Here is a 25020-nt window from a genome sequence, read left to right as displayed (position 1 = left end):
TGTTCTTCTCTTAGACATTTTAGGGAACTATATTGGGGAGTGGGTAAGTGTCTGCTTAGGCTGTTGTTTGATGGGAGGACAGCAAAAGTATCAGCTCCAGGATGGGTTACCATGCCCAGTGCCCATCTCACTACACACTTTACATATTTGAAACTGATTTGGTATGTTCACCACAAACATGACAGTCTGTCATTGTTCAACCTGCTTGTGTGCGTTTATGTCATTTAAATTGTGTAAAGGAGAGGACACAGGAATTCTATTCTTTGCTTATCTAAAGACACCGAATCCATGTTGTGCACAAAGTAGAAATCCATTTCATCATTTTCTTTGGTGTGACATTATTTCTAAAGATAGGACACACCTAATACATGAGTCAGTTCCCTGCATGCCATTAGTCTCATACATACCATAGTAGAAGGCCACCTCTTTGTGGTAACCAGGAAGGAACAGATGTTTTTATCACCTTTGGTCACTGTGAGTAGTGCCTTAGTCATGATAGCCACCCATGTGGATCAGCCAGGCTATTTGTGCAGTACAGTGTGGGAGATTATCAAAGGCTGGTCTCTACTAAAAAAGCCAACCAGATTTCTCTTGCATTGGAATATTTCCAATGGGATCACCTCATTTACTCAGGGAAAATTTCTAAAACTTATTCCCTGCTGAAATGAACTGTGATTTCAGTAGAGTACTTGTGGAAATTTAGGAGCAGCTCTACTCTAAACTCATGTGCATGAACTCAGGGTGCCCTGGGAAAGGAAACTGGGTAGATTTGACAGTGCAGTGTGATTCCAACTGTCACCAAGGCAGGATCTAAACCTTGTTACTTTGTGAAGACATTGATATATTCACTGTGAGATATTTGTCTGCTTCTGTTGAAATGCTGTACCTACCTTGCATTTGGTAAAGAGAAAAATGCTACCTGCCAATCTGTCTCTCTTTGGAAAAAGCTCCATTTATAATTACTGTTTTATTTGCTTTGATGAAGATGCCTGGGCTTGTTAAGTCCTGCAGTGTTTGACTGAGCTGAGTGGTGTGATCAAGGAAAGTTGCTGTGAAATTTTCTTCTGCTTTTATAGAAGTCAGCTCAGTACACAGAGTTGTTGAGATGCCAAAGAGATGTGTTTTTCTGAAGCCTAAACTCTGTTTTGTGTGACTGTCATGTAAGGACTGTGAGATGAGTTCAGGGAAGAAGAGAAGAGCCGTTTTCTCATAATCCTTGCAAAGAATTTAAAACCAGGACAGGTGAAGGGAGTGGTATTCTTCAACTTGAGCGTTCCAAGTGAGGGGTGGAATTGAGTGGATGTTGAATGAGTGTTAGGGACTGAATGTGTCTAACCATGTACATGTGCATTTAGTCTTGCAGGTTGCCTTTGATGTAGAATTGTTAATTATCTTTTTTCAACTTAGAATTAAAAAAAAAAAACAGCTGAGGGATTTTTTTCCCCCCATGTGGGCGTTGTTTCCCCAGTCCTGGCTGCTCTGAGAGATGTTGTGCATTGCCAAAGTCTAAGTGTAGTTTAAGGTTAATAGTTAGGACTAGGCGTTAGGATTAAGGGTTGGGTTAGACTTAGTCAGGGTTAAGTTTAGATTTAGGGTTCACAAGCTTAATTATGTCTCTCCACACACCATAAGCTCATCTGCACTATCATCTTGTTGATTAAATTGCACTGATCTGTTTTGTTTATAAGAAAAAAAAAAAAAAAAAAGTTGAGAGGCAGTAATTGGAATTTTCCAATGCTTTTTAAGCAGGGAATTGTAGCACTAAGCTTTCTCAGTTTTGAACTTTCTCCTTTGTTAAAGGTAGTGCATCTCCATAGATATTTCTTTTTCCCTGCGAATGTTTTTTTAAATAGAAATTTTCCACTCATTGTCCATTAATATAATTTGGCACAAAGATAGACTAATTGCATGGGCGGGCGCAGTGATAGAGATGTAAATCTCTTCCAGTGACAGTGTCTTGAAATAGCAATCAGTCAGGATATCATCATTGCAGTATTATGTTGCAGATAGGTTTTGCTGCCTTTCTGTAAGAGTGAGTGTTGTATTGAACCCACACATGTGTGCATGCAGATATATGTGTTGGGGTGTGTGTGTATCTACATGTGTGTACCATGTGTGCAGTGGATATTTAATGCTGTTGGATCCTTCTGTCTCTGAACCATTAGGATGTGATGGATAGTACCCTGTAGAGATCTAAGCAAGAAACAGTCTCTGCCTTCTTTTTTATCCAGCTTCACCCACATTGTAACACTCTGTGCTGTTTCCCACAATGCTCAGGAGGGAGATGTGACCCTTCTAGATCATGTTTAGCTATCCCAGACCCATCTAACATCCCTGAAAATCGTGGGGTTGACCACTTTTGAACTCAATAGTTGAAGCCAGATTTCAAGGGATTAAATGTACACTTGGCTTGTTTCATTTATTTTTTTCACCACCAGGTCCTCAGTTATCCACCTTCTTCCCTGTCCCCACAGGGAAGCACTTTTCTCGTCTCTTCTCAACTGAATAATGGCAGTCTGTCACCTCAGTCTTTCTGGGAAAGGTGTAAAATGCCAGACCAGAGGTAGCAGGCTTGAGGTCTTGTATTGTGCTTGTTGTGTTCACCTGCTGCTCAGTGCAGGGAGCTGCAGAGAAAAGACATTTGTGTGGCTGTTCATCTACTGCCATGTTCCAGGTATGGGCTCACAGCTAACAGTCTGTTTTTATCTGGCTTTCCATTACTGGTGTATTGACTGTGTTTAATACAAGCAAAAATATTCCAGAAACAAACCTGGCTCTGACATGTTAGTCTTGGTTCCCCATCCTCTTGTGCTGATCTCTTCTTGCCATATGTGCCACTGAACCAGCGATGGGACCAGTCTGGAGACTCAGCATCAGGGAATCTCTGAGTCACTGATGACACAGCTGCAGAAATGGATTTTCTTGGCAGAAGAGTCTAAAACAGGCGTGGTTTCAGAGAGAAAAAAAATCCTTTGGCAACCATGTTACATTGCCATTTTAAAAATGGCATGTTCTGTCAGAAATGCTGCTTCCAACCCTTCTTGCTTGCTTTGGTTTTAGAATCAAGCTCTTTGATGTGGAAAGCACACTTGTGGCCAGCACTCCTTCCTTTGGGTGTCCACCCCTTCAAGGCAAAGGCTATTTTCTAGATCACAGGACTCAAGTCTGACTGACTGTATCAGAGTTAGCTGCTACATGTCCTCCTGTGCCTCCAGCACGTACAGCACCTCCTGGGTGGAGTGCAGGCACTGGCTGTTCTGCTGGATTGCAAGTCATTCCCTCCTTGCTGTGCAGCTGCTGTGCTTAGCCACAGCAGTACAATTTAAACAGAAGGCAATGCAACACATGATACCCAGCTATCTATGGCATGAAATGGTGTGTTAGCACTTCAAAGGCAGCCCAGAGCCTCGTGGTTTGTCCTCTCAAACAGACCCTGCTCTCTGCTAAACATAAAGGACATCGTGTAAATAGCCTCACTTGCATCAGAGTCAGTTCACCAGCTGTGGGTCTGGCTCCATGTGTCTGGCATGTTCTTTACCAGCAGAGATAATGGTATTTAAAGTGACTTTTACTGAGGCTTTGGACTCTGGTGTTTTTTACTGCATCTGGCTCTATTACTGGCTTTCTTACCATACCCATAACATCTTTTTCTTTTTGGGAGCTGTTGTAAAATCAGAACCTTGTACAGCTTGAAAGCATTAAAGTCAAAGGGTTCATGAAGAGGGAGCAGAACAGGCTGTTTCTGACTCTGGTTGCTAATAGCTGGATTCAAAGGGAACTGACACATTAGTCACCTCATATCCAGTCCCATGGTTCTACCTTAATTTTAAGCTGGAGTACACAATGTTTGTGTAAAAGCCATAATGTAAACAAGAGTGTTGGAAGAAATAAGGTAATTTACTTTTTATAGGTGTTCCTTCCTTTCTGGTTTATGTAGCTCCAGACAATAAACTCATCTTTAAGTAGCTGCAGTTAAGTAAAATTAAGCCTAATGACCAATTTAGTGTAAGAGCCCCATACATTCAACTTACCAGCACAGAAAAAAATGACCACTGAACAAGTTACTGGCATAGTCTGAAGAATGTGTGTCTTACTGTATAAAGCAGTATCAAAGTCATGTTAGGAGGCATCAAAATTTCTTCAGATTGCCAAATTCTCTGACACAAAAGTACAAGCTTTTGAACATTTTGAAATGGGTTTCTGAAGATTTGGACAAATTTGCCTTTTGCTGGAATTTTTAAAATCTGGATAACTCTTACCAAGAAAAGCCTTTTTTTGTGCCACTTCATCCTCAGTGACTGTTTCTTATCAGAGGTTGTCTGCCATGTGCTAATATAAAGTACTTAGGACAAAACATGTTGGCACCAAGCACTAAGTGTGGATATGAAAATGTGTGACTCTGAAAATGGACTAGAGCTGTGGTTGCCATTACACTTTTTGCAGATTAGTGATTTGATTTGGAAAAAATCTTCCCAAGGTGGGGTGGCATGCTGATTCATGGAAACAGGCTGCCACTGCTGAGAAGTCAAGTTCCCGATTTAACAAACAACACTTTCTCTTTTTCCCTTTTTAATTGCAGAAGTCAGTCAGAGTTCATCCTCTGCATGTTGAGCCACGAGGAAGAGCAACTTCCTCATCATCCCTTATGCTGTCTTTTTCTCACTGTATGTTTGAAACTAAGGGCTGATTCCTTTCCTACCAGTTTTAGTAACTAAAGTCACAACAAACAATTCAGGATTGCACATAATCACGATGGCTCAGTCTGTTTAGAAAGTTTATTTTACCCTGTAGCAGCCAGCACATGTTTCTCCATATGGAATTTTTCAGTCTCTTGTGCTCTGTAGCTGCTGGAAGCAGAGGACACTTGGGTGGGTGAGGAGCACCCTTGTCCTGCTTTCACTCTGTGCTGGGAGAAGTGGGCTCTAAGACTGGTCCCAGCAGCCTTTGTCTTGATTTCCCACAGACAGAGCACCCAGTTTGCCTGATGCACTGACCTGTTTGCCCATGGCTTGCTGTACTCACTCAGCCATGGCCTTTTTCCTCCAGTTCTTGACTGGGCTGCTCTTGAGGCTGCAAGTTCTCCTTGTCTCTGTCCTTCTGGGTGCAGCAAGACAAACTCTTTCCTGTTCTCTGCACATTTGCAGTCAGCCTTGAAGGAAAAGACTTCTCTTTGCAGCTTTTGTTTATTAAACTGAGAAAAAGAACAACACCCCACACCCAAAGCCTTGACATTTACTGGCAGCATGGCAGCGATTCAGGCAAGCACAAATCCTGTCACCACCTTACCCAGTGTCATTTGGGAATATCATTACAATAGTGCACGTTTCACACAGCAGTGTTTCCTCAGTGTCCTGGCCCTGGAAAATCTCCTGTTACTGGATACTCACCAAGTTGTTAATGGAAAGTTTGGAAGCAGATGTGGCAAGGTTTATAAACACATATTAGCTATTTTCTTGCTTCTTCCTGAATCACGGGACCTAATCATAGATTTGGAGGAAGGTTTACATTTTCCCTTAACTAGGGCTCAAAGCCCAGTCCTACTCATACTTTCAGCAGGCGTATTTCTCATAGCTATGTTCCCAGAAACAGGCACAGAGAATGTAACAAAAGTATTCCCAAGATTAGCCTGCTAGCCAGAAATACACTGAGAAGAATAATCTGCCTAGAGGGATGGGTGCTGAGCATATTCTTGCTCTGTTGGTTGCACACTTCCCCCCCCCCTTCCTGCCATTTGATGCTTCTTTATTAGTTTCTAACAGCTTTTACTTTCTGCGTGGCTTTTCTTACAAATCTCTTTGATACCTGGGCTCCTGGGTTCTTTGAACTGCAAGGCAAACTGGCTGTAATTCACCCCCGCCACACACACACACACTTTTTTTTTTAAAGAAAAATTGTTTCTTCAAGTGTCTCTATGTAAATGTCCAAAATAATACCTCTTTAATCTGATCCTGTAAGGCCTTGCATTTTTTTTCATTCTTCTACCTTATTACTACAGTATTTTACTGATCAGGTACAGTGGAGCCCCTGTGAAGGCAGGAAGATACAGCTCTTCTGAAAATCATCTCTGTAGTGATACAGCATCACATTCGCTGATGGTGGTAGTGGCAGGGAAGATCTGTGTTGATTAATGGATGTTGATCCTATAAATTGGCCAAGTTCTGAATTTATGTTCTTTCAGGGGGCTGCCAGCACAGAAAAGCCTTCAGTCCCATTTTCAGATCAGGCTATGGGATCGGTGCTGAATTTATTATTCTTCAGGAATCAAAGTGCTGGGATTTAGAAATATTACTTTCTTTGCATGAGCTGGGTTGCTGTTAGTGGCAGCACTGCTGGGGAAAAGCAGCATCCCATCAAATCTGTACTTTGCATAAAGCAACAAGAATACCTCAGTATGATCAGTAACCCTCTTCCTATGGCCCTGTTAGTTTGCCAACAGAAAAGACTGATTTAGGCAAAAGATGCTTTTTAGCAAGTGAGACTGGCAGAATTTTATTTGTTCTCAATGGTCTCTGTTTGATACCTAAATGTTTCTTTGATATATCTGAATGTCAAATAAAAGAACTGTAGCAGCCATTTAAAATATAGTAGAGGCTTGAGACAAGTGGAATTAATGAAAAGGCAGGAAATTGGTTTGGCTGCTGTATTGATAAAGCCACTGGCACAACCTATGGAATTGGTTAAACCTGGAAATAAAGCATGTCTTTTCTGAAAAATTGAAATGTTAGTTTCTACACTGTTGTTTTTAGTTTTTTGTTGGTTCTTTTTAATATGGCAGTGTAGGGAGCTGGTAGAGACTTGGCCCTGTTCACAGAGCAACTTGGAAGCAGTTTAAGAAAACAGATTAATTAATTCTATTTGTGTAAAAAATAGGTTTTGTTTGTAAATAGCATGAGATGATGTAGCAAGAAGGACTGTTTGAGAACAGTCTTATAGCAGTTTAGAACTGAAAAGTTTTTCTTTATCAAAGTTCTGGATATAATATGGTTTAATCTGCTGCTGACTAGAAATGAAGGGCTTGCCTGTGTCGTACCAAAATGTGCAGTTGTGGAAATGAGCAGTTAATGGGTAGTCTGGAAGTGGTGGGAAAGTATGACCAGGCATACATCAGAAAGCAATTCTTCCTTCATCTCCTCCTCATTTTGCTTGATGGAAAAACAGCACTTTACAGCCTGACATGTTTTGTTTCTGTCACTCTGCAACCACAAAAAATATAAAACGCAAATCTCTTTCATGTCAATGATATTTCAAGAGGATTCCAGGTCTAAAAGGAGAAAGAAAAATATGTCATTTCTCATTTATTTGCTTTGTTTTGTTGGGTTTTTTTTTAAAGCTATAAGTACACTGTGAAGATTGTACAATCAGGGAAAGACCTGGGAACCTTGGCTGCACTACGCCCTCCTTGCCAGAACCACTGAAGTCCTCACATCCTTTGGCCTTTGGATGGCCAAAGGGTGCTGGGGCTGGAGGGCTGAGCAGGGTTGTAGGGAGTCTTCCTCAGCAATGCCTATGTCCTGCTGCCTGGCCAGAAGGGGGTTAAGGGCTGCCTGCCTGCTCCATGATTCAGAGAGATTCCAAGGAAGAAGGTGTGCCTTTTCTTGCAGGAAATAAGAAGACACAAAGGGAGATGCCTTTGCTACTTCAGCTGTAGGAAAAAAACTATTTTGTGTTACTTGGGCATTGTCTCTGACTGAGTAAGAAATACCCAGAGGAAAAGGGCCGGTGTAGACTTTGAGGCGAGAGCATGCTGAGATTTCCTAGACAGGTTAACAAACTTTTCCAAAGTCACAGTGTCTTTGGAAGCGGCTTTGCTACATGGACCATGAGTTCCTGTGTGGGAGTTGAACCTACTTGCATAATCCACGTGCCAGCTCGATTGTTTTCTAGTTGTGAATTGATCAGGTCATTGATTTGTTGCAGCTTCAGAATTTGGAAGTGTTTTAAGTGGGACAGTCTGTTCTAAGGTCTGGTTTTGCGCTGTTAATTTAGTAATACAAAGCTGCATGTGCTACTTGGCCTTTCTCTAACAGCATTTAATAATGGTCTGCCCGAATGTTGTCCTCTTTTTTGAAGATCAAAGTGTTTTGCCTGCTTTTTAGGAAAGCACCTTATTCAGCCAAACTTACAGAGAAAACCACCTGGTGGTATAAGCTTGGGGACACAGACATGATTTTTTCATTTACAGGAAGGACGCTGTTACTTGGCAGAAATGGAGCATAAACAAAGAAAGAGCCAGTGAGCACATGATCATCAGGCACGTGGAAAATTACCTTCAAGAAAGTCTCTCTGAGATCAAGAAGTGTTGAGGCTGATTCTGTCCACACTGACTGCAGGCAGGTCACCACTGACCCGAGCCCAGCCGAGGGTATGAGCTGGCAAGAGGGCAAACACATAGCAGTTTGTGGAAATTAATTTTGTTATGGCATTCATCCTGAAGTAGTGTAAGGAAGAGGTAGGACATCTTGGAAGCAGTTATAATAGCTTCCTTCTGGGAAGAAATTTTATGACTTGCCATTGTTTTTCTGTGGCTGAGATGGATGGTAGAGGTAGATGTGCCGTTGTTCATAAATGATGCTGTGACAGTTCTCTGCTCTGGATTGTCATGCCTTGCCTGGAGCCAGTGAGTCTCACGGCTGCCAAGGGCAGACCACAGTCTAAAACTGTTTGTGAAGGGCCACCAGGTTGCTGTGATATTTAGTGGTTTAATACAGAGAAGGAGTTGCTGCCTATGCACGTACCCATTCAAAAATTCTCCACCCCCTTTAAGAGACAGTGAAAATGGTGAATTTGTGAACCGAGGGAAACATAGGCTTGAAGAGACCATCAGATCTTTTTCCTGGACAAAACTGTCCCTAGCACATTGTCTCATGGGCCTGAGAAATCCCCTCTGTTTTCACAACAAGGATGGTCTCAGGGTGTCCTTCTCAGACAGAAGCCCTGCATCTATCCCCTTGCCTCAGTGGAGACCTTGGACCCTTCACAGTGCTGGTTGCTTGTGAATCCTTCTCTTTAAATTTATCCTAGTTTTTATTTTTGGCTCATAATACCCAGCCACAGAGGGCTCCTTTAAAATGGTCTGAAAATGAGAGAAATACTTTTGCCTGAAGAGTCCCTGAGACTCTGGGACATGCAGTAAAAAAATTTTTACTTTCCACTCTCTTAATTACTTGCAGAATTTACTGCAGGGTTCCTCTGCCCTCTTAATTGAGGGTGGGTGTTTGGGGGGTATTGTGCATCCTGCATGGTAACCCCAGTTTCTCTGGGTGCCCTGGTTCTCCCAGCCCCTTGTGGGAGAGGGTCTGTGGACCCCTGGCCTTGGCATCACTCCTTGCCTGATGCTCCACTGTGATTTATCACTTCCTCCAAGGTGGCAGGCAGCTTTAGAATCCCAGCGGTGTTTGTGCTACCTGACACATGAGCATTGCCTCCCATGAGGATTTCAATAGTTTCCTGCTGCTGCAGTGTCTGATAGCTCAAGTATCTAATCCAATAAAAGATCATGTCTCAGCAGGTGCTGTGGCTTCAGCAAACAATGGTCTGTCAAGTGTAGAAGGTGGTGTTTATGCATACATTTTAATCCTTGTTTGCACAGTACTTTGAAGGTGTAAAAGACCTCAAAAATTCTGGCTTTGCATTGTTACAATATCACTGCATCTTCATTTATTAATGAGAAATTAGTGCAACAAGTGGGAGTTCTTCCAAAGTTCTTTAGTCACACTGTGCCAGATGTCTTGGAGGAATATGGTCTGACACAAGTCTGCCCCAAGACCCCAGTTCATGCAGCAGAAGGAGTGGGAAAGCATGTTTCAGTTAGAGAATTCTGATGGAATTGTTATCATGGAAACACATTGGAATGATCACACAACTGGAACACTGCAATGGAGAGCTACAAACTCTTCAGAAGAGAGAGACTGGGAAGGAATGAGAATGTTGCACTCTCTGTTAAGGACTGGGTGGATTGTGAAGGGCTGTTACTGAGAAACAGCTACAAACAAGTTGCACTTGTGGGTAAAAGTCAAGGGCCACACCAACAAAGGACACCTCATGGCTGGGGTCTACTACAGGTGTCTGACCAGGGGGAACCTGTTCATGGGGCCTCTTCTCTCATATACTGGAAGCATCATGTTCACAAGGTTCTCATCCTGATGGAGGATTTCAACCATCCAGATATCTGCTGGAAAAGCAGTGCAGCTGGCTGTAAGCCAAGCAGGGAACTCCTGGAGTGCATCAAGGGTAAATTTCAGATCTAAGTGTTACACAAACCAATGAGGGAAGATGCATTAGTGGACCTGGTGCTCTCCAGTGCAAATGAACTCATTACAGGGGTTAAAACTGGAGGCAGCCTGGGCTGTAGTGGGCATGTCCTGGCTGGGTTTGTGATCTCAAGAAACATGGGTGTGGCATAGAGCAAAGCCACGACCCTGAACTTTAAAACAGTGAACTTCCAGCTGTTTAAAGAATTAGTGGATGAGATTTCCTGGGAAACTGTCCTTAGCTGACCAGAGCTGGCAACACTCTAAGGCCACTTTTCTTTGAGCACATGACCTCTCCCTCCCAATGTGTAAGAAATCAAGTGAGGCAGGCCAGAAACCAGCATGGCTGAGCAGGGACCTTCCTCTCAGGCTGATGAGCAAGAAGAAAATGCACATGCTGGATGGGGCTCTGAGCAAGCCTGATCTAGTGGAAGGTGTATCTGTGGGTTCAGAAGAAGGTGATGTTTAAGGTCCCTTCCAACCCAAGGCATTGCATTATTCTGATTCTTTGAAGTCAGTGTAGAACTGTATACAAAAAGATACTGACTGATGCACTGCAGTGAGTGACACCAGCAGATAAAGATATTTTTGCAAAACTCTTTCTTCACTGTGATGAGAGCCAGGGAAGGGCACATCCTGAAGAGAACAACAGCAACACAGATAGCCTTGGGAGGGAGCTTTGGCTGAGGTGTGTGTTCTCTGTTTGTCTCTTAATTTAGCAGTATCGGGAAAACCCACGAAGGAAAAAATGTGGATATTTTCCAGATGCAGTGATTCAGGGCTGTAATTACAAATGCTCGCCCACTGAAATATTTGTACAATTGCCATGGGATACTGTAACTAGCAACATCCATTGGATAGTTTTTAAATCTAAAGCAGTAGTACTGTGCTAGTGTACCTGAAGCCTGCACCAGTGCTTGGCAAACCTGCCTCTGCATGGCAGGTTCAGGTTCTGTACAGCTTAAGACATGACGCTTTTACTGCCCAGCTGCATCAGCTGAGAAATCTTTGTCAAACTCGTTTGTATCTGAGTCCTGTGCAGAGTGCACTGAGTGATTCCAGAGTTGTAAGGATTTACTTTATTCTTCATTACAGGAAAGAGTGAATTGGGGAGGCTTGTTTGTTTCAGTTTGGGTTTTTTTTACTTCTGATTGCACCGAGATTCTGTGTGCTAAGAAACCGCTAAAAAGGAACAGAGTGAGAGATTATGCGCGACAGGAATGGAGTCTGTCACAGAGTTGCAGATTGTTTATTGCTGCCGTGCTTTGATAAGTGACAGAACTGGCTGTAATTCTGCCGGTGCTGCCCCGCCGCTTTGATCAGCAGCGAAACTGTTAACAGTGCTGACAATTAATTACTGTCGATGGGCGCTGCAGCTTCAACTTCCCCTGCCAAACAGTGGCAGATCACACCCGCCAGGGCTATTGTTGTTTAAGGCTTTCTCTGGACGTTGTGCCGCTTCTGGGGATTTTCTTCCACAGTCACCGCGGTTCGAGAGTCGCCCTGGTTTTCTGGGCGAGAGCTGGGATCGCGGGCAGGGTGCTGGCAGCGTGTGGGAGGTGTGCTCCAGAGCCATGTGCCCCTGGAGCAGAGGCTGTGCCTGCAGGTGTCTTCCCTGGCTCCTGTGCTGATCTGCAGCTTGGAGCGGGGCAGCGTCCAGGAGGGGTCAGGGAGCCCCCCGTGCATTGGCGGGCGGTGGGGAGCTGAACCGGGGAGGGGATGGTGGCTCCGAGTGCAGGTGTCGCGGGGGAGAGCAGAGTGAACGCTGTCTGAGGCTGCGGGCGCTGCGGTGAGTGTCCTTTCCCCCTGATCCCAACCTTCCTACTTTCTTATCACTCCCTAAAATCCTCCCTTTGTGTAGGCTCGCTCTTTAAGCCTTTAAGTATCTCCTTTTTTTTTTTTTTTTTTTTTTACCTGACCTCCTCCTCTCCCCTGATCTCTTATTCCCCTCCTTTCAGTCTCCTCTTCTTTGTTTCCATCCCCATCCCTCAGAGGCTGGACACAGTCTTAGGCAATTGCAGTAGGTTCTTTGAACATTTATAGCCTTATGCTTTGGGAACCTTTGACTGGCAGGAATTGTATCTGATGGATTTAAAAGTATCTGAACACACTATTTGCATTTCTGCCTGTCTGCTCCAAACCGCACCGGCACTCAGCTCCCTTGAGGCTTGAATTCTGATAGCAGCAGCTGTGGCAGTGGCATCCTGTGATTTGCTTCATCAGTTGACATTTCAAGGAATTTGGACTGATATAATAACGAGGTTGGCCATCTTGCCCTCTGCTGCTTAACAGCTTGGGTATCTTCTCACCTACAGAAGAGGTGGGTAACTGGCTTTATTAGTGAGAGCCCACATGAAAGTAGCCCCCTCCATATGTTTTTGCTGCTGTTATTATTACTATCCAGCCATCTGTATTGATTTGTGGTATATTTTATTCAGCTAAACCCATGATCAGTCCAGTTCTTCTCTGTGTCTAGATTGCTCGTAGAATTAGGAGTTTTAGCTGTGTTTTTGAGATCAGGAGCAAATCCTCTCAAAATTAGGTCTTGCCTATGTAAACAACTTGCACTACTTTTTAACTGCTGTTCTGTAATATTGATACAACCCTCCCCTAGTGCGAATTCAGCTATGCCAGTATGAACATGCTTATACCAGTGTGGCTTGTTCCCCTGTGGGAAAGAAGAACCAGCTCTTCCAGTATAAAGTACTTTCTTTTGGCTCTGATTACATCCACGCTTTTGTTGTATCATCAGAAATATAGCAGCAAATAATACTTGTAATTTAACTAGGGTGAACTGGTACAAAACCATGTATAGAACAAGTCTTGGTCTGCAGACAGCCTCAATAACTCTTTGACAAGCAAGCGTTGAATATGCTGTGTATTTATAATCTTTCCTTTGTGACTGGAGGTACAGTGGAAAGACTTGGTGTTACTGCCATTATGTATTCACAGTTAAGAAACTAAGGACTGGCCAGTGTGTTGGCTATAAAGTCAGGACTCTGAGTCATGTGTGTTGAGGTTGTTGTTTATTTATAAAAAAACCCCTAAGATTTTATCCACTTCCAAACTGATTACTGACCATTGCTTTTATGTTCAGCCAACTGGCAATGTAGTAGCAGAAATGTAAATTCCAGTAATGCTTACTTGAAAGTGCCTTTGAGCTACCAGGGAAATAGAGAAGCATTTTAGCAATGTCGCAAAAATGGGTCCTGAAAATCCACTTGCACCAGGGAAATGTGAGTGCCTGGTGGGTGTGAAACATTTATCTGTGGTCATCTAGCTCAGTCATCAGTAGGGCAGGGCAGTCCAACAGTACATAGTGAAACTTTGAAAAATTCCAATCAGACACTATAATCCTAAACATCATGGTTTATTGGGGGGGTTAATCTAGATGATCAGTATGTGTCTTGTAGCAAGCAATGTGTAGGGAAGACTCTTGATGTTTGCAGGCAAAGGAGAAATGCATTTGGTATAGAAATCACTTTATATTCAGAGCTTTTTAGGAAGGCAGTTCCACCAGCAGAAGTGATCTTTTGGGAAAGAACTGTCTTAATTGCACGACTGATGACAGGTGTCTGGAAACATGGGACCTAACTAAAGCTTTTAGGTTCTCTTCTACCAGAGAAAATAAGTGGGGTAGGCTCCTTTTCTTCTGCAAGGTAAGAGGTTATTTTAAGGTGTTTTAAGTTATATCAAGGTGATATTGATGCGAAGGAGTTTATGGAGGGGGGAGAAGCTGGTGCCATTAGGGGACTGCAAAGCTTTGTTAGAAGGAATGTGCTTTGTTGTGCTGCTTCCTGGCACAGTTACCTTGACAGGTTATTGAGGGAAATAAATTTTCACAGAACCTAATAGTTTCCTCCAATGAGTTAGTGTCACCTCTGTCTCATTTAATTCCCACCTTTGCTTATTGTGAGTGCCATTTCTATGCTGTGTTTCTCAACTTCATTACCTCCAGACAGAGCACTGCTTCGGGAACAGCTTTCCAAACTGCCAGTGGCTTGTTTTGCAGAGCAAGGTGCAAATCTTCTTTGCTGTTTTTTCCCTGAGCTCGCTGACTCCCCACAGCTGCAGTGATGGTGGCAGAGGTGACTCCTGTGGGCAGGCTGGGTATCTGCCCGTAGGCTGGGGCTGCTGGGGTGGCACAGGCAGGCAGCAGTTGGTAAAACTGCTGTATGGTCATCAAGGGCAAGCAGCTGACCTTGGACAAATCTACAGCTGGGTTGTAACCCAGCCGAGTGTCCAGCTGCCTCTTTCTAGGAGGAAAATGATCTGTGGGAGTTCTTTGGCTGGGTTACATTACTTCTTTCTCTGAGCTGACTCATGGGTTTTGTCTGTTCTGTTTGCAGCGGGTGGGAACTGAAAGCTGTCAACAGCTGATCTTTCACCTTAAAGAGTCCAGCTACATTGTCAGTCCTGAAAGGAGAGGCAGAGACATCAGACAGGTCCTTGCCTGCATCTCTTGGCAGCATGGTTTGCAGTCAGGACAGTTTATGTGAGATTGACAGACAGAGGCAGTCTCAGCTTGGCCCCACTCCCATAGGAGTCTGCTGCTGAGCAGTTTTGAAAAGCTCCCTTTTATTTGCCTGCTTTCCTTCACTTTTAACCAGATAGGAAATAGTTCATTATAAAAGGTCCAGTTGTCTTTACATCAGTCTCATCACTGGTGTCTGAAGAGTGAAGCTGTAATATCTGTGTTTATACATTTCTCTAAAGATGAAGAGATGACTGCAGTTGAAGATTGGTTTTGCTGTGAGAGGCACTGAATGAGCTGACCTGATCAAGGGGAAGACATTAAAACGTTACGCTCTTTAGTTTTCTCTGCTTCCCTCAGACATTAGCTGCTGTGGTCTGTTGCTGTTTAGCAAATACGTTTGGGTCCAAGTGCTGCTCGAGATGATAGAAACCCAATATGCTTTTGGAGGCAGAGGCAATTATTGGTTATGTGTTTGTACAGCTCCTAACACTGTGGGTTGCTGTGCCTCCTGATTGCTAATGGCTGAGCAATAGTGTTTGTTACTGGCAGTTGGTAATAGCAGCCTGTGTTTGTGCCCTGTAGGGGAATTTGGTACATGTGCACAGCCATGGGATGTTAAAGATTTTGTACCTTTTAGAGGCACCACCAAGTCTGCACAGACCATCTAGCCTTTTGCCATTTTAGGTACTTCCTTACTTCATTTAAGAGATATTTTTTTATTCTTTCCCCTGTTGCCCTCCCAAACTTCTCAAATCTTTCCCATCTGGGCTCTTTTGTTTATAAATTCTTCTGTGTTTGAAGCTTGTAGGCAGCAACCACTTTGAAGCCTGCTTTTCTAATACAGAACAAATAGTTGCCAGGAAGCATCATGGGCTCTTGTTCTCCTCTGTCCCCTCCTTACAGCACTGCAGGTCTCTGAGATTGCCTCTGTTCTACCAGCTGGATGCTCAGCCCTGCACTCCCCACTGTCAGTCAGCCTCACCCTGCTAAGGAGGCCACAAAACTTCCCTGATTTACACAGCCTGAGGATCTGACAGAGCACAGATATTTTCATTTGTTTTGGTTTGTCTTGAGAAGTCACAGTGTGGCAGCTCCCTCCTGTTGTATGAGACCCACATAGCTGAAGCCTATCATTTTTTTCCTGGTATGGAAAAGAAGAGCTGTTCAGCCCTCAGAGGGCCTGAAGTCCAGCCTCATAAAAACTGTCTGTCACCTTTTAGCCGTTCTCTTTGTCACTTCCTTTCCATAGCAGAGATAATGGAAGTGTTTCCTGCTAACTCCTGTCTCTCTGTGATAAATTGCTGTGTTCTTTATTGGAAAGCATTGTATAGCTGCTCTTAGCACTGAGATAAAATGCTGTGAACTGGCTGCATTGTGTTTGGCTTCCTTTCAGACAAGGCCAGTCTGGACGCTGAGGACCTGATCTTCCTTTTGGGTCAGACCTCAGCTCACATTTCTGTGGGAGGCAGGGATTTATGTTTACTTGAAGTCACATTTTTGCCTTTGGCATGGAGCCACTGAAGGTCAGTGTGATCCATAAATCTATAGAAGCGGGGTCTGCAGGTGCCCCTTGTTCTCCATATCCTCCTCTGAGCTCTCCTCCCTCCCCTGTGGCAGCCCTGGAACTGGCACGGGCATCCTTGTCTTGGTGTTGTGCTGCAGTGTGAGTGCTTCCCTTACCCTCCCCAGCTGGGAGCTCCCAGCTCCCCAGGCGGAGCTGATTTTGACCTCCTTTGTATTTCCAGTGCTTATAGCCAGGAGGGTTTGTAGCCGAGCTATACAGTTATTTCTGTTTGGATTTTTTTGCCTGGATCTTTCCATTCAGTGACAAAAAAAGCTGGTGTCAGTATAGGTTAGGTTTAAAGTGATGACAACAGTTCTATTCCTGAATTCCACAGCTTTCAGATTTGTTGTCTTTTATCAAGAGCTGTATTGTTAGATTTGCTGCCCACAAGCCCAGGAGTCCTGATTCTCCAGGACTTTAGCTTATGGCTGATAACTCAGTTTCAGTCTTGCTTATGTCCAGCATGTTCCACTTGGTAGTGGGAGAATTGTAGCAGAGTAGTCACTGGCAAGAATAGTGGGATAGTTTCAGTTGAACAGGTAGGAGATGGGCAAAGACAAATACACTGTTAAATATGTATGACATGGGTATGCTCATCCACCTGCATGCCTAAAACTCCCTCTGGCTGAATAGAAGGAAAGCCACAGTGCAAAGATTTTATCCTGTGTGCTTGTTTTGACTGTGTGAGGTAAACTGGGAGAGGAAGAGGGACTGGGGTAGGCACAGAAAGGTTTTCATCTTGAGAACGGAGGCTGAGAGTGGATTTCTTCATGCAAACTCCATCAGCCTTTGCACGGTTTGAGTCCTTTGGGCTCATTTAACACAGCATAAATCCCACCCTGCGTGCTCTTTGTGAGTTGTTTAGTTCCCCTCCTCCTGCAGAGATTTTTAATTAAAAATCTAGGACCAAAATAACTGCAGGACTGTCTTTTAACTATGGTTGAAGGAAAAGCTGGATGCTCTCGTCTCTGAGAAATAGTGAAGTTTATGCAAAGATACTCAGTATATTAATTTCCTGTAGAATTTCAGGGAGAGTGGCTATGTCAAAGGAAGTATAGGTGGATTCTAATTCTAAATTTAAACTGCTGTACAACAGATCTTGGTATACTACAGTGCCCAAAAGTCTGAAAAGCTGAACAGGGGCATATAAGGATCTCTTCAAAAATAGATGCACTTCCTTAAAATTCATTTGGTCATGTTTATTCAGCCCTCCTTGTGAAGGCCCCTGAGATTTACAGATCCTGTCTGAATTTGATAGGAGAAACAAGAAAATAGAGGAGTCGAAAATTCCACATGATTGGAGCCCCATGGGATATGGTCATTTCCCCATCATTTACCTGTTCTTCAGGTAAAGTGGGTGAGCAAGGTCAGCTATAATTTAGTAGGCTTGGAGTCAGAGCCATTGGGTGGAAATACAGTTTGTGTTCATACAAGATGTCAGGGTAGAATTACACTTCTAATCTAAAATTCTTTGGAACAGTGAATGTTCATGGCATAATCTGGAACTGAATTTTTGTGGTATTGAACAGCACTTGTTTTCTGTCTTGTAAGATGGTCTGTAAACATCCTTTCCTGCCATTACCTTTGCCTTACTGCTGTGTCAAAGTTCCTATTGGAGCCCAAGCCTGGGAATGACTCAACTGACTTGAGATAGAAATTGATTCTGGTTTGCTTTGTTACAAGGGGGCAATATTTCACAAACAAGGGAATAATGTCAGAAGGACCCTCTCAAGCATGAAAGCAGGTCTTCAAATTAGCTTGGTATTTCCTAGTAATTGTGTGGTAGAAATGTAGCCCCAAGGCACAATCTTTTCTAGACTTAATTGTATACAGGCTGAGGTGGATATCATAGAAAGGCATCAGTGAGGCTTGCAGTCATCTGGGTTTTTTGAAAATGTCATTAAAAGTAGGATCCTTCCATTAAAGGGGAATATGCTCTCATTATGTGATTTAGGTAGCAGGATGAGGCTGGAATGATGCTCTTTAATATGTTCTTTCCAAAGAAAATTATCAAGGCAAGAACTGACCTTGAAGATGTGGCCTGCTTGCAAATGATGTAACTGTGCCCCTGTCCAAAGCAAAGTGTTCTTGTCATGGCTTTAAATCTCCAATAGCTTTAGCTAAAGCAACTGAGTTTCTGTCTTATGTTTCTGTGTACCTGATACCATATCTCACTGCCCTGAGTTTATCCCAAATCCTGTCAGCAGGAGTGGGGATGGCAGGTCCTATGGCACATCCCTCTTCCCAAAGCCTGTTGTGGTGAATCCATCAGGGTGGCCCTTACCACAGCCTGAGGTCTCTCACCCCTGAGGTAGCTCTAGAAAAAATGGGTTATTAGAAAGCTATTATCTTAGATATTCAGCTACAGTTTAAAAGGATTATGTGGGAGGTCTTTGGAGGGTATTGCTAACAGCACACATAAAACTTCAGGGCATGGGGGGGGATGTGGGATAGCCATTCCTCAAGCAACATGTGAGTGTGAGTTACAGATAATCATTGGAAAGCTGGAAAGTCAAAGGTGGATGTGGTTTACCATTATGTAATTCATTAATATGGTTCATGGGACTCAGAGACTTGCTCCCTGAAAAGTCTGGGCTTGCAGATGTTGTGTTCACAGCTGGCCTCAAATGAAAACTCTCTGGTAAATGAGCTGTCAATATCAATAACCACAACAAAAAGGAAGCAGAGCACTTTGAATCTGCTTTTGAGATGGGGAGCTTTTAGTTATATGTACTTTCATCTTTGGGCCTAAAATAATTTATACTGAAATTAATAAGTGAATGCTTATTTCCTTAACTAGTTCAAAGCATTTAACACTGTTTTTTAGCCTTGTCCCCATGGAAGTCAAAGGGAATCTTTCCTTTTGGCCTGGATATGGACTGCCAAACTGCTGTGTGCTGCCCAGGAGCTGTGCCCACACTTCCAGCATAAGCAGCAGGGATTCAAGGGTCATCTGTACTGCAAGTGAGGTGTGGTGGTGGCTTGTATCTGCTTACCTGAACAAGTTTAAATATGTAGCAGACACCAGCATAGATTTCAGGATGAACTGGCCATGTGGTACTTGTTTGATTTCTCAAATATCATTTCTAGCCTGCCTTGCATGCCTTCCTTGTAGCCCTACTCCAGCTACCTAGTTCAAGGGTAATTTGTGTGTATGTCCCCAAGTTGTGCTTATATCTTGATTTTGTGTTAACTGTATCTTCAAGAGCCTCCTGAGTTCACTGCTGAGAAGCAGCTGGGAATGCTTGTGTCATCTCTGGGAAACTTTCAATTAAAGATGTAGGGAGTATTTCCAGATGAACAGAAATTTAGAGACAGAGATCTGTTTTCCTGAGTTTGTCTCAAAGTGGAGCCTTACTGGAATTTCTTGGCTAGTTTGTTATGAAAATGATACTGCATTAGGATATAAGTTGTGATCTGTGATGGCACATTTCTTCTATATGCTGCACACATGCTTGGCTGTACATTATATTTTGGTGGGGAGTCTTTGCTAATCTGAGTTTTGACTTTCTTTCGCTGCTTAAAAGAATGCTGATGAGAGATATCAGTAACAAATAATGGCAAGCTTTAAATATAAGTTCAATAAGATGGATAAGGTTGGCGTATACTAACAGGTGTGATTTATCTCTTCAACTGAAAATATTAGAACATGGGATTAAAGGGCTGAAGAGGATTCCAAGCAAGCACCTCACCTTCCTGCATACATTGATGCTTCAAGAAAATAATTTTGCATGAGCTATATTGAATTGAGATGCCTTCAGGAACTGGGGGCTAGAGGAGATTATGCAAAGCATGATTTACTGAAAATAAAGTGAGGGACTGAGATAAAAAGATCTGCAGGAATGGTTCTCACTCCTATTTTTCCCTGAATGCTGCAGACTTTCTCATCCTTCTGGTAGTGTGGGTTAGACATTCAATTCTGCATGCACCTGCCATTACCAAGGAAATAATTAATGTCGATGTTCTAGTTGTAATTACAGCAAGTGAGGTATGATCTATGCAGTTAACAAGGGGAAAGACCAGTGAAATGCTAAGTCAGGAGAAGCTCCTCAGTGCTAGTGGGAAATTTAATATGCTTTGTTAAATTAATAGCCTTTGCATAACAATCAATTTACAGTTTAAAGGGCAGAGGAGGTGGATGTAAAAATCATTAAGCATTCATTTCAGCGACCCACTCGATATTCTTAGCTGGAAGAAATCGCCAGTACAATGTTTACTGAGACAGTTGCAACTGTTTCAAGAAAAAAAAAGCAAAGCAAGGATTGTGTATGTAGTGGTGCCCTTTTCTAAGCCGTAAGGTTGCAGTGATCCCTTTCCCAAACACAACATGGCTTTAGTGATGGGCTGGTGTTTGCTCACAGATGATTCTGAAGTTTTCCCACATGTCCAATAAAAATGTTCTGCCCTGTGTGACCCTACCTTGAAATTTCTGAGTCCTGTGTTAGATAGGGATCCCCAGGAGGAACGACCTGGGATATTTTTTTTTCTCAGTGTAGGCATTCAGGGCCTGGTTTTGCCTGCAGTTGTTCTGTTTGTAGTCTTTGTACATAATGCTCACCATAGAGAGAGATTAGTTTTAAGAAGATTATGCATCTGAGAGCTGCTGGTGTGCCTGAAGCTGGAAATGTCCTGGTGTATACAAAGAAAACATTAATCAAGACGTCTTACAGAGAATTAAGGGAGGAAATAGTTTTGTCTCCTGATTACTGCGTGAATTTCACTGCCCAGTGCAGGAAAAGGCAAGGAAAGGGGCAGGAGGTGATAAAAGGAGGTTGTTCTGTTTTCAGAGAAAGCAAGGGCAGATTGCTGGGGTGGCAGTGGCAGGCAACTTCCTCAAAAACAGCACAAGGGAGGCAGCTCTAAGGACTCTGCAGGACATGTGAGCTTTGAGTTAAATTGTAGGGACAAACCAGCCATGCTCCTGAGCTTGCCAAAGCAGCTGAGAGAAATCTGTTGCATATAATCTTAACAAAGCCCACCCCTTTGTTGCAGATGGGTGTCTTCAGCAACCCATGTTACTTGATTTTCCAGCCTGGGCTGATTGTCAAGCTGAGTAGTGTGGCATGCAGCAGAGGATATGGCAGTGCATAAAATCAGAGCAGTCCTACAGTACCATTGGTGAGGAAGGATCCCCTTGCCTGCACCGCAGAGAAATAGTTGACCCTAAATAATGAAGGGAATAGAGAATAGCTGACACCTGCCCTGAAGCTCCATTGCTTCAGGTTCCAACTAACAGCCCAAGAGCCCAAGACATTCTGTGTCAGCTGCAATATGTGTGTTTTGCCATTTCTCTAATCAACAAACATGAATTAGGTAGAGAAAAACATTGCCTGCACAGTCACTTTTCACTGTAGCAGGTTTTATTTAGCTGTTAGTAGAGGGTTGGTTGCCCAATTATCTATCTTATTAATAGGCATTTTTGAGAATAGCTTTCAAAAACAGATTTCACAGACTTCCTGAATTGATTGTGGTTCTTCAGCTGTTGTAAATCACCAGCACACCACTGAACTAATAATTTACCCTTATTGAGGATCTCTGCTGCTGTTTTTGCTTCTGAATACTTAGAACTGTAATCACTAGAAATGTATCTGTTAACAAATTGCCTTCTCATGAAATTTTTACCTCCTCAGGGTTAATTGGATCAGGAAATGTCAGTATCTTTAGATCTAATTTTCCCTATTGATGCGGGTTTTGGAAGGAAAGACTGCTTTGAATACAAAATACAATTTAATTTAATTTCTGGGAAATACTTAGTGACCAGAAAGAGAAGGTTGTTGGAAACAAGCTTTGAATAAATTAAGAGCCCCCTCTAACTAGCACAGCCTTCATGACTATATAAAACCCCTAATTAACTATTTATAGAGAAGTACATATTTCCAATCTATTTTAAAATGCTGGAAATGAGAGTAAGCAAACCAACCTACCCACAAATTTGCAGAGGGTACGGACAACATAATATCCACAGTGTTCAGCGTGTGGTAATTATACATCAGGAACTTTGAAAATTTAAAGAAGGAGCCAGAAAAATGCCTTTCCCAGAAACTTCAAGCCTGATGCTGAAAGCTTCCACTATCTTCCCAGCAAGCACAGAAGGCCCAGGATGCAGAACAAGTGTGTGTGAAAGGCATCTCTGCACCAACAGTTATGATCTTGAAGTGTTTTAGTCACTGCCTTCATCCAAAATGGGTCCAGTCTCAGAAGAGGAGAGCACTGGCAGTTCCCATTTGCTTTAATAGCAGCCACGAGGTTTGCTGATAAAGTAACCTTTATTCTTGTCACATTGCTCTTTTCCTGAAGCCACCTGGGAGAGAAAGTCCCATTGTGCTGTTGCACCCCATTAAGTTCACTACTTTCATTTGTCCTGTGCTTCATGGGGGTTTTTGCATTTTTAAAAGATAAAGAGGTCTCAGAGACAGGGTTAGTAAGAAATTTATTTCTTCCTGCTGAATTATTTATTCCTTTTTAAGCTCATATTTAATAGCCCATTATTGCTTAGAGAGCTGCCAACACAAAAGGAGCAATCCTGAAAAGTACCGTGTTTAGTGGCTCTATCAATATTCTCTGTAATACCTTTCCTTCATTTTTATGATCAAGAGCACTGAATGGAAGGACAGAAATTACCTGAGCTGCAAATTTCAGGGCACTTAAATCTACCAAGACTAACAACCAGGTAAATTCATGCAGGAGCTAGAATGAAGGTTTTTCATTACGAGATTATTTTCCTGAGTGTATGGATTCTGCACTAGTTGGCATCTTCAAATAAAGACATTGTCTTTCTAAGGCAGCTCTTCATCTCATCTGCTGGATTTGGAGGGAATGCTGTAGCAGTGGGTGACATTTCTTGCCTTGTGTTACATAAGTGGTTTGGAGACAGAATGGCAATTTTTGGCCTTCTGCAATTCTGGCCTGATTTTGATTTTTACCTTCTCTCTATTCTGCGAGCCCCCACAGAACTGATTTCCCTGCAGCTTCTGCCATATCCTGAAGCACTCTCTAAAATACTGATTTAGAAGTAGATTTGGTTTTCAGAACAGCAGTGTTGTCTTCAAATCAGCCATGGAAGATTTGAGGCTCTAAATTACTCATTTCTAGAAGCCCATCTTCTATTGTTGCTTATTTCTTACCAGATACTTCATCAACATTAACTTTTTGTATGTTTTCTGGATTGTTGAGGTGTCTAAAGTGTCCTTTTGTGAAAGGCAATGAACACACCTCCCACTTTCCTGTTACATCCCTTTGGAAAATTGTCCCGGGCATCTACTGTTCATTTTCCCCTACAGCTCTCATGAGCTTTATATTATTTGAAGCCAACTTGGGCAGGCAGACCTTTCTGGACAGATATAAGAAGTAGTTTTCTGAGTAAGTGAGCTAATGAGGCCTCAATTTTTTATGGATTTGTGGCTTATGTTGGATTCACTGATATTTGGTAATAGCTGTGTTCAGAGGACAGCTTTTACAGTTCCCCTCCTTTCTTTATGCCATTGATCTTTTAAGAAGATACAACTTTTAAAAAACTTAAGAAATTTAAGAAAAAATACTTGTTTCAAGAAAAATATTTTCAAGTTTTCTAATGTCTGCTGGAAGTCCATGACTTTTTCAAATGGTACAAAAGGGGTTGGGAGGGAGGATGAAATACGGTAGATACAGATGCAGAAACACACGGTGATATCTTCTGGAAACCAAACGTTTCAGGTTTATTGTAGAATCTTAATAACCTGAACTACATTTTCTCCAGACAAGGAAAAAAGTGTGTGATATATTAAGAAAACCCAAAATACAAAAGGATGTGATTTTGTGCTACACAAGAGCCTGTCCGGGTGAGGGTCAAATGTATCTTATGTAGATACCTTTGAAAAACAAGCCAGAAAATACCATGCTGGTGGCGTGGTGTGTTGTGTGGTTGTGTGTGTGTGACTGACAGACATGTCTCTGCTGCTGCTTCTCAGACAGCTTCAGTCACTGGGGGTCTTGTGCCAAAACCCACCAGTTAAGAGGAACTTACTCAAATTGATCTGTGTGGTCAAAAGGAGATGAGCTGCTGCCACGAGTTTGTATGAAGATATGTAAGAGAAGAGCCAGACCTCAGAAAAGTCTTTTTCCTTTGTTACTGGCTGTTCTCAGTTGAACAAGGCATAACTGTGAGAATGAGAGAGCATCAGCACAGCAATTCTGACTATTATCCTGTGGTTAAATAGTGTGAAATAGTAAGTGAGCAAAACATCAGTGTATCAGTCTCTCTGCATAGTAAATTGAGCAACAGTTGAAAGAAATTGTGTTTTGGGGTTTTGCTGCTGACATCAGTGTGAGGTGGCTGGCAATTCTTCACTGACACAGCTCATGGTATTGCTGAGACAAAATGATGATGGACACAGCCTTTCTGTTGCCCTGTCAGGGCATAAGAGCTGATGGATGGATGGATGGATGGATGGATGGATGGATGGATGGATGGATGGACGGATGGACGGATGTTTTATGTTTGTAACCTGTTCTCCAGCCTGCTTCTACTGGGTGGGCCTGGGGTTTCTGAACGCCTTCCTGAATGACTGGCACAGCCTCGCCAGGTCCCTGCTTTTTGGGAAAAAAATCCCACTCATCTGCTTTTGTTCCAAGCCACTTACCAGCAGTTCTAGAGGTAGAGAATTGAGACTGCCTTTCTGGGAACGAGGACAAAAAATAGCTCCCTGTTAGCATTCCAAACCCAGCTATTTAGACCTGGATTATTTTTAAAT

General features: G+C 42.8%; 1 protein-coding gene across 6 annotated transcripts in view; it reads left to right on the top strand.

Moving 5' to 3' along the window:
• Positions 1-25020, top strand: part of OSBPL5 (oxysterol binding protein like 5) — a 175043-nt gene that overhangs the window by 84650 nt on the left and 65373 nt on the right. Inside the window, exon 1 of one of the 6 annotated variants that reach the window (XM_083863485.1) lies at positions 11301-11316. The exons of 4 other annotated variants lie outside the window; for them this stretch is intronic. The gene's annotated coding sequence lies outside the window, so the exon portion shown is untranslated. Of the gene's footprint in view, positions 1-11300; positions 11317-11661; positions 12040-25020 lie in introns of those variants that run through there. One more of the 6 variants, XM_083863482.1, reaches the window with a different exon arrangement.

Source organism: Zosterops lateralis (assembly GCF_965231275.1).
Source record: "Zosterops lateralis genome assembly, chromosome: 6".
NCBI lineage: Eukaryota > Metazoa > Chordata > Aves > Passeriformes > Zosteropidae > Zosterops > Zosterops lateralis.
The sequence above is the reverse complement of the archived record's forward strand: the minus strand, read 5'-3'. Positions and strand labels throughout refer to the sequence as shown.